Source organism: Eupeodes corollae, chromosome 3 (genome assembly GCF_945859685.1).
Source record: "Eupeodes corollae chromosome 3, idEupCoro1.1, whole genome shotgun sequence".
NCBI classification, from domain to species: domain Eukaryota; kingdom Metazoa; phylum Arthropoda; class Insecta; order Diptera; family Syrphidae; genus Eupeodes; species Eupeodes corollae.
Window position 1 is genome coordinate 58500161 of NC_079149.1, and position 6506 is coordinate 58506666.

Here is a 6506-nt window from a genome sequence, read left to right on the forward strand (position 1 = left end):
CAATTATTCATTTTTAACAGATTTGTTTAAACTGAAATTATTAAAGATATGGATTTAGATTAATTCTGATTCATATAGGACAGCGCACCATTCCACAAAGCTTATGCCATAAACGATCGATCCCAAATAGTGCTATCAGCTGTTTTTGCGATGTCAATTAGATTTTTTTTGTTATGCTTACAGTCTGGAAATGTTTCAAACACTTAAGGCTATAATTATCCGAGCATTTGGTGAACTACAGCTTTATACATTATTCATGAAAGACATTAAATTGTATTGGTCAGTTGTAAATATACTGCCATTTTTTAAATGTTCGGTATCAAAACTATTTATTACATAATATGCAAACCGGTAAATAATGTCTTTAAAAAAACACCCTTCTTCTACTTAATGCGTTCTTTTGGTTCATACGCTTTTTTAGATAGTCTAAAATTATAAATTATAAGTACAATTTTTGAAGGGTTTTTGTAGAAACTTTTTCCAGCGCTCAAAAATTGTTCTCTCACATCCGATATTATATTTCTTTTGATTATTAAGGACCAGTTACAACTATCATTGAATTTAATTAAAAATTTTGTTTCGAGATTTGAAAGCGAGCAAAAAAGTCCAATTTGTTATGTTTGGTGTCGGAATGAAGATGATGAGATGAAGATTTTATTTACTAAAATAAATACAATATTTAACCACCCAGAACTTTTTGTTTTCAGTTTTTGAACATGTTACAAGTTTATTTCCAGCAAAAGATTGATCCAATTAGATGAATCCTATATTTAAGTATTCTTACCAAAAAGAAACAATGCATTTAAAGTTTTATTAAATAAATCTATTTTAATTTTTTTAGTGATGAAATTTCATTTTACTAAACAGCTGACTGCCAAAAGCCAAACAAAATTTCATTTTGTTTTACGATCAAATCATTAAAAATTTTACTGATGAAAGCAACCGTAAACAAATTGTCTAAGGAGTGAAGCCTCAAAGTGAAATTTAATTTAATAACGTAAATTTACTGATTGCTGTTTCAAACTTTACTGATGGATTTTACTGATAGCTATAACTAGCCCCTAATTTTTAAGTTTTCAATGATGAAATCATTTTCAATGAACAGCTGATTTCACATTTTGGAACAAAATCCTTCCAGTGAAAGCGTTCCATTTTCTTTGCGTTCCCGCCTGTCAGTTTTATTTTCAACGATCAACTCTTGCTAAATGCTTGATTCTAATTCGGAAATGCTTAATTTCGATCAGAAAATTGCAGACATTTTCCATGAAAGCTATAATCATCCTGTCAAAAAAAAATTCCAATGATTAGTTTCAATGATGAAAACCAAAGTTAGCTATAACTGGTCTGTTACTTCATATGAAAATTTAAAAACTATTTCGAAGGTGTGAAACATCCAGAGCTGCAGTATTAGTATTTCATAATCTGTGTTTCACATCGGCTGAGCTGTGTTGATTTTATTATAAGGTACATGTAAATCTCCATTATTAGAGACCATACCTAGATTTCTTGAGAGAGATGTCGACATACGCTATTATCTTATATTTACTAGGATGGATACCAATTTTATTTGCCGATGAGAACTCTGTTTTGAAAATTGTGTGGGTAGTCGGTATATAGCTTTTATGTGAGGTGCAGTATTTAATTCGATAAATACTCAATAATTTAGAAAGAGAATAACCAATTTTATAAGGACAATATCAGGCATGCGCATAATGTTTTCGAACTGAATCGAAGAGAAAATCTCATGCTCTTTATATTCGTTTGTGTATAATAGAATATTAAAATGTATGGTAAGGTAGTTTAGTTCTTAGTTTAAAACTTTTATTATCCACTTCCTAGTTTAAAGTTTTCAAAATTAAATAACTCAATAACACTTCCGCATGATAAACATACAAACTTTTCAACTTAATAAATATATTAAACTATGATTACATGGTGATAACCACAACATTCGTTTATAATTTATCATTAATAAAATGTTATATGTATAATGTTTACTTATCACTTGAAATTTTAAACTTTCTTATCAGAAAAATATTTGTTATCGTATTTAAATTTTTTAAATTCTAATAAATGTTGTTTCTTAACAAACTTATTTTATTTTAGTAGTTTAATATTCTTTTCTAAGTTATCTAAGTTATTATTACAACTATTCAAAATAAACAAGAAACATTACATTATTAGTTCGAAATGTAATCGAGCAATCACTTAAGAGGACGGTTATAGCTATCATTAGAACGAAATAATTAATTAAGTAATCAACCATTCCTGTGTGTGAGTCATTTCGTAAATGGAGCGGACCTCCATGCCAAATCTGAACGACTAATGTCAGAAAAAGACAAGAATTACTATTGTATTATTTGTAAATTCCTCACAAGAGGCAGTACCCGTACCCTAATCATGAAAAATAAATCAATATGCAACTATTTGTTATGTTTTTTTTTTTTTTTTTACACTTCAGAATTTCAGAAAGTAATAAGCTTATAGCAAGCGTCCAACTACGATCAGAGGCTCATCATAAGTGCATGTGTTAGTTGTTAGTAAAAAATAATACAATTATAGCCTAACACACGCACAAAATACAAAGCAAAATGAACATTTAACTATTACAGACAAACAAATAAAATGAGAACGATTACGATAGTGGAGCACTGGTTCTAAACAATGATTTTAATCCCACCTTATTTAAATTTAAATCTATCGATGAACAGTTTAAGTTTTATAAAATGCTCATTCGACTTAAAGCTTCATTCTTGCCACAGTTAGTTCTATGGAAGTCAATATGTATAAAATCAAATGTTCGCAGGTGAAGAGTTCCGCCCCGGTAATTCAAATGTACAAATGCAAATAAGGTGCATCAATTTCACCGTTAATGAGTTGATGAAAAATACTAAGTCATTATTAACACGCCTTTGATGGAGAGATTGCATTTGAAGAAGAAGAATACGATGTTCATAGGGAGGCAAATCATAGGGATCTTCCCAAGGAAGACCTTTTAGGGCAAAGCGAATGAAATTATGTTGAATTGATTCCATACGTTTTCTATGAATTTCGTAATAGGGAGTCCATACCTGCGAAGCATATTCAAGATGAGGACGAACATGGAAATTATACAAAGAAAGGGTAACATAGGGATCATTGAACTCCTTTGCCCAGCGTTTTATAAAACCAAGCATAGAACTTGCCTTATTAACAATAAAATTAATGTGATGTGTAAACTCTAAGTTTGAACAAAAATGTACACCTAAATCTTTAAATGTGGAGACACGACAGAGTTTTTGCTGCGATATACAGTAGTCAAATACGTTACTGATTAGTTTTTTAGTGAATGTTATAGTCTGGCATTTTAAAGGGTTGAGTAAAATGCTATTTTTCCCACACCAAAATGTGAAACTATCAATGTCGGCTTGTAAAAGAATACGATCATGGTTGGACTTTATTATTTTGAAAATTTTCATATCGTCAGCAAAAATGAGAAGTTCACTTAAGCGTAGACATGACGATACATCGTTAATAGACAGGATGAACAGAAAAGGGCCAAGATGGCTTCCCTGGGGAACACCAGATTGAGCAACAAAAGGTTCAGAATGACAATTTCTAAATTTTACCTCGTAGGATCTGTTTTCAAGGTATGACTTAATCCAAGCTAAGAAAAATGGTGGAAAACCAAGAGCCTTAAGTTTAAATAAAATAATTCCGTGGCTAAGTTGGTCAAAAGCTTTAGAAAAGTCAGTGTATACACAGTCAATGTGAGAATGTGAGGAGATTAGTAACGGTTGATCTTTTTTTCACAAAACCATGTTGCTGTTCGCAAATAATATTTTTATTTTGTTCAAATACTTTAGGAATGCAAGAAAGCTTTGCAATGGGCCTGTAGTTGCATATATCCGACTTGTTAGCTTTCTTGAAAATTGGTGTTAGAAATGACTTCTTCCATATACTGGGAAATTTTCCTGTTTTTAGAGAAAGTTTGAATAAAAACGTAAGGGGTTCAACTAAAGCATTACTACACTTTTTTAGTACTATCGGGGGAATACCATCAGGACCGGCTGAGCAGTCATCATTCAACGCAGATAAAAGATCAAGGACCGTACTCTGTAGCACAGGTATGTGACTACAGCTAGTTTGCGAAAAAATGTGAAGATTTTGAAAATATACTTCATCAACTTCTTGAAGGCTATTAACAAATGACTCACGGAAATTCGATGCGAAAGCGTTACAGATATCAAAAGTTTTATCTAACGAAAGGTTCTTGTAAGTGAAGTTAACTGGAAAGCCATCTGATTTTTTCTTTGAGTTTACAAAATTCCAAAATTTTTTAGGATTCCCTTTCAAAGAGGTGCCCATATCAGTAACATAACAAGCGTATAATAAATTAGAAAGAGATTTAAATTGGTTAAAGAGTTCAACATAAAAAGAGAAGTTGACTGGAGACAGAGTTTTGAGATACGTTTTCCATGCCTTATTTCTTTTGTTACGCAGTAAACGCAATTCTTTCGTGTACCAAGGATGGCTAAAGTTTGTATTTCTTGATTTCTTTAACAGTACATTTTTTTCAAAACAATAATTAAGGATCCTATAAAAATTTGAAACTGCTTCGTCAATGTTAGAAAATGCTAGTGTATCAGGAATTCCAGAAATGGTTAAATCTTCAGACAACTGCTGGAAATTGGCTCTTCTAAAATCAAAATTATATAAGCAATCAAAAGAATTACTGTGATTAGTAAGGTGATTACTTAAGTCAAAAAAAATGTCCAAAGGGGGGTGATATTTGTCAATATTAGTAATTCCTGATCTAGATTCTAGAACAAGAGTACTAATAGCGTCAGAAGAAAAGACTAAATCGAGAATTCGATTCTTTGAGTTTTTAATACAGCTTGTTTGCTGTAAGTCAGTAAGAAGGACTTTATCGAGAAGAGATAGTTCCATTTGTGAAGAAGAAGGAGAGGCTTCAAGGCAGGATTCGTCTTCGGATGGAATCCAGTCAATGTGTGGTAAATTAAAATCACCTAAAAGTAAGATATTGGTGTCAGAGCTGGACAAATTTATAAGATAGTCTAATGCCAAGGAGAGATCGTTATAAACAGACTCCAAACTTTTTGGAGGAATGTAAACGTTTAAAATGAAAAAAGTCTTAGTCTGTACCATTATCTTAACACATACCAGTTCAATTGATAATACAAATGGAAAAGATACAGAAGAAGAGAAATATGTATTTTTTACCGCTATGAGAACACCTCCACCTAAATCCTTTGCATTACCAACATGACGATCGTTTCTGTAAACTTCGAACTCTTGACTAAAAAGTTCTGTGTCGGAAAAGCTTGAATTAAGCCACGTTTCTGTCAAAACGAATACGTCGTGTGGAAATGATTGGGAGTTAAGAAAAATGTCAGTAGTCTTGCTACGGAGTCCCCTTACGTTTTGGTAGAAGAGCGCAAGCCTGTTAAGTTTTTTGATTTGTTTTTCAAAGAAACACCCTGTTTTTGACTTTGAGTAAATTCTTTGACTAAAGTCTCTGTGGGCCATATATTTGGATTGCAAATAGAATCAAAGTAAGTGGGATTCGTTATTAATTTAAAAGAGGAAACAAAGCTTTTTGGTTTACTGATCTTAGTACACCTGATAGATGAGCTGGAAGGTATGCTCTTGGTAGATACTAAGTGAGAAGTTATATCTTCTGGCGTAGTAACTGGGTCCAGACGAGATATAAAAAATGTTATGTTTGATACGAAAGTCAAGTTAATGGGCTTCTATTTGTTCAATAATGAAAGTACATCTAATTTTAGATTGGGGCCAGTCACAACTTTTATCAAAATCAATCCTCAAAATGTTTGAATGTATATTTTTCTTTTGATTATAAATACAAAATATATTGATTGATTGGAAATCATTCAAAGAATTATTTTTGTGAAAAATACATTTATTGCACAATGATGTTTTGCTATACATTTCTTTTTTTCTATTTTCTTGATATAAATTCCTGTTCAGCAAAATGGACTCCCATGAAGAAAATAACAAAACAGAAATTAATAACAAAACAGTATAGTGTAATGATATGTTTCTCACAAATATACAAATCCAATGAAAGATTCCTTTCAGGTGGATTTCATTCACGAAATTTCATTTTCATTGATACAAATTTTCACATATGGCTAAAAACTATCTGTCAAAAACAAAACAAAGAATGTTTTCAATGATAAAAACCAATTTTATTTCATATGAAAACCAATAAACGATTTTGGCCAAAAATCCACATTGAAAACTCAAGTGATCCCATACATTATTTGTTACAGACATGTTTTCGTAAACCACAAGTTATATATAAAACCTGTTCAGAAATAGTAGCAATTCAAAGATGAACTAAACAAACAAACCTTTCAAAACATTCAGCGCTAAATTAAATTAGCACAAAACAGCTGAGGAAAGTAATATAATAGTAATTTGAAATTGTGGATTTTTTATCCAAAGAGCTTTCAATTTAAAAAAAAAATGTTTTAGTTGTA